The sequence below is a fragment of the Loxodonta africana genome, chromosome 15, assembly GCF_030014295.1.
Source record: "Loxodonta africana isolate mLoxAfr1 chromosome 15, mLoxAfr1.hap2, whole genome shotgun sequence".
NCBI lineage: Eukaryota > Metazoa > Chordata > Mammalia > Proboscidea > Elephantidae > Loxodonta > Loxodonta africana.
The window spans coordinates 44,460,345-44,464,653 of record NC_087356.1 but is presented as its reverse complement, the minus strand read 5'-3'; positions in this window follow the sequence as shown (position 1 = coordinate 44,464,653).

Below are 4,309 nucleotides of genomic sequence, written 5' to 3'. Positions count from 1 at the left end.
CTCTCTTCCTTGTGCCTTCTTGACTCTAGAAAGTTCTCATTTTAATTCATTATTTTATGGGGCTTTTTCCTTTTTCTACCATCATCCCTCAAAAGTCTGCACCTAACCCGATATTAAACCTGGATCCTTCATATTTTTAACCTCCCTCACAGAAGATAGTATTTCTGCCTTACTTTTTCCTTCCATGAATGCTGTTTTCCAGCCAAGCCATCCTGGTCAATGTCAATGAAGGTGTTTTCCTGCTCTAAGCTTCTATTTTACTGACCTTTTCTCCTCTCTCCATGTCTTTCAGTGGGACTCATTCTTTCAAAGGCCAGCCTCTAACTCATTAACCCTATCACCCTAGAAACATGTGACACCTTTCTCATGTTCTATTTTCATTAGTTTTCAATTCTTCTTTAAATTAATCCCCTGGGTGCCCAAGATTAGTTTACTGACTGAGGGAAATCATGGTTCTTTCTTCTTGTTAGTTGCCATCTTGTCAGCCCCTGACTCATGATGACCCCATGCACAATAAGATGCGAATGTTGTCATCCAAAGGGTTTTCATTGGCTGCTTTTTCTGAACTAGATCACCAGGCCTTTCTCTCCAGTCTCTACTATTCTGAAAGTGCTTCTGAAACCTGTTCAGCATCAGAACAACATGCATAGAGGAAGTGAGGTGAATGAGGCCTGTAGGTCCCTCCTCCGGTTTATGCAGAAGCCAGCCTAAGTAGCGTTTCCAGTCAGTGTAGAGGAGACTCCGACTGGCCCTGCAGCTAATGGCGACTTTCTCTCCTGGGAGACAGCAGAGATTCTGGCACCTAGTGAGCAGAATCTGCCCCCTGGGACCTAAAATGAGAGGCACCCAAGGATGATCCAGAGATACTGTGCCATTAGGGATAGAAGGGAAATCAAACCAAAATGGTCTCTAACTGGGAGAAGTGGACAGGCCTGTGTGGCTTGTAACATTTATTTCACATCTCTTTTCAAATCGTAGACCTATCTGAATAAGGGGATCACTCTGGAGAGAAAACTCCATGTTTAGGTTTTGTCTCACCTAGATCATAGAAGAGCAGGAGCCTAGCATCTGGTTGGTGCCCATCCTGCAGCTTCTCTTTGTGTGATGTTGCTCAGATTCCATCCCCCAAGAAACTCTATTTCATAGCTTTGTTTTTTCTTTTTTTTCAACTTGGTTGTGTTATCCCTGGTTGCACAGTGGCTAAGAGCTATGGTTGCTAACGAAAAGGTCAGTAGTCCAAATCGACTGGCCGCACCTTGGGATCATTATGGGGCAGTTTTGCTCTGTCCTATATGTCACTGTGTGTTGGAATCAACTCGATGGGAAAGGGTGTTGTTTTCTTGTTGTTACTGTTGAGAACATGCCCAAGACAGCACACACTGATTCAACAGTTTCTATACTTCACAGATCAGCAGGTGTGAGCTCAGGTTGGGGTGTGCCAAACAAACATTTATGCAAAGAACCACGGAGTGTAATGGTGAAATCCTTATATCAATGGATTCTGGTTCAAAAACTTCTACACTGCATGCTTCTTACTTTTTGAATAGGGCAGTACTATTTGAATATGGTAAAAATGTTTTTTTTTTTTTTTGATTCTCTGATAACAATAGTTATATTTTAGTTTTCCTGACATAATTGCTGCAGGTCACTGAGTGGTGCAAATAGTTCGTGCTCAGCTACTAAACTAAAAGCTTGGCAGTTTGGACCCACCCAGCGGAGCTGCAGAAGAAAGGCTTAGTGGTCTGCTTCCATGAAGATTACGGCACAAAAAAGTCTATGGAGCTCGGGTCTGCTCTGTAACTCATGTGGTTGCTAGGAATTAGAATCAAGTCAATGGTAATGGGTTTGATTTTGGTCAATTACAGTTTGGAATGGAAATACATTCTTGAAGAGCACTTATTGAAACTGCTCATGAGGAAATGGTACTAATGCTCAATTCACAGAGTCAACAATGTTTGCAAACAGACTGGTGGCAGAGGCTTCCGATATCCGGTGTTCCATCACTGGTGTCCAGTGCTGGTAGAGCCAGTCCATCTCTGGTGGTGGTGGGATCATATACAAACAACTTCTTTCTCTGATTTATCATGAACTGTGCTTTTGCCAGCTCATTTCATGTACATTTTCTACACCATGATCTGTACAATTTCTCTCAAATCTGCATGTCACCCAGTAATCATTTCATTTTCTGCTTAGTTTAGACTTGGTTGGTTTCTCTTCTTTGCAATCAAAATCCCTGACTGATAAGAATATATTTCAATATTCGACAGTACCAGATTTTTATCAATGTTTTTTCACCTTGAATGTTACTATTCATACTAACCATTTTACATTTCTGATTTTCAGAGTTGCAGAAAAAAAAATCTCATCAGTATATTACTCATTTTTGTTGTTGTTGTCAGGTACTATCCAGTCAGTTCCAACTCTCAGCAACCATATGAACAACACAATGAAACACTGCCCAGTCCTAGGCCATCCTCATAGTTCTTGTTATGCTTGAGCCCATTGTTGTAGCCACTGAGTCAATCCATCACTTTGAGGACCTTCCTCTGTTTTGTTGACCCTCTACTTTAAGCATAATGTCCTTCTGCAGGGACTGATCCCTCCTGAGAACATATGCAAGGTATGTGAGCGGAAGTTTCGCCACCCTCCCTCCTAAAGATCACTCTGGTTGTACTTCTTCCAAGACAAATTTGTTCCTTCTAGAAGTCCATGGTATCTTCAATATTCTTCACCAACACAACAATTCAAAGGCATCAATTCTTCTTTGGTTTTCCTTATTCATTGCCCAACTTTCACATGTACAGGAGGCGATTGAAAGCATCATGGCTTGGTTCACATGCATCTCAGTCTTTAAAGTGAAACCTTTGCTTTTTAACACTTTAGAGAGGTCTTTTGCAGCCAATGTGCCCAGTGCAATGCATCCTTTGATTTCTTGAATGTTGCTTCCATGGGCATTGATTATGGATCCAAGGACAATGAAATCCATGACAATATCAGTGTTTTGTCCTTTTATTATGATGTTACTTCTTGGCCTCGTTGTGAGGATTTTTGCTTTCTTTACGTTGAGGTGTAATTCATACTGAATGCTGTGGTCCTTGATCTTCATCAGTAAATGCTTCAAGTCCTCTCCATTTTTAGCAAACAAGTTTGTGTCATCTGCATCATGCAGGTTGCTAAAGAGTCTTCCTCCAATCCTGATTCCTCATTCTTCTTCATATAATCCATCTTCTCAAATTATATGCTCAGCATAGAGACTGAATAAGTATGGTGAAAGGATACAACTGTGACACACACATTTTATGACTTTAAACCATGCAGCACCTCTTTATTCTCTTTGAATGACTGCCTGTTGACCTATGCACAGGTCCTCAAGCACACATTTAGGTGTTCTGGAATTCCCATTCTTTGCAATGTTATCCAGAATATGTTACAAATCACACAGTGGAATGCCTTTGCATAGTCAATAAAACACAGTCAAATATCTTTCCGGTATTATCTGTTTTTAGCCAGGATCCATCTGACATTAGCAGTGATATCCCTTGTTCCAGGTTGCCGTCTGAATCTGGCTTGTATTTCTAGCAGTTCCCTGCCAATATAATGCTGTAGCCACTTTGAATGAATATTGTTTGATGATTTCCACATTTAGTTGGATTACCTTTCGTGGGAATAGGCATAAATATGGACAGAGTCTTAAAATTCTTACCTTTAGAAAGAAAAACATTTCTGTCATTGTGTATCCTTCTAGTAGTTTATGGTGTAAATGTCATTCTACATCTTTCACTTTGCTTTTTATTTTTCAAACCCAACTTATAAAATTTCTCGAAATCATTTTTCTCAACAAAAAGTAATTGGGGAAATTCAATGGTTGCGGAATTAGCATCTTGTGTTTCCTATACATTTACAAAAGGATTTCTGGAAGCTCAAAAACCAGCATCTTCACCAATTCTTCTCAGCCACACTCCCCCTGAGAACATCTAATATAGAATGATATTTCAACCATCTTAATTCAAGGGGAACCGCAAGTGGTAAAATAAGAAGCGGGGTGTTGGGAAAGTGGGAAAATACTAATGGCTAAATATCATCAAATAGTATCCTGATGAAATATACAAAAACCTACTTAACCTCCACATGTATTCAACTTGTGTTGCTACTGTCTCTGTCAAATGTATGCCTGTCATGCTGAACAAATTTAACTGACAAATGTACACAGGCAGGAGGATTAGGATGAGCTCTCAGTCAGCTCTCCTGACATCTTGTCTAGTTGCTCAGAGGCACTTGGACGTCCTCCATTCTCCCTGCTGGCTCTGCC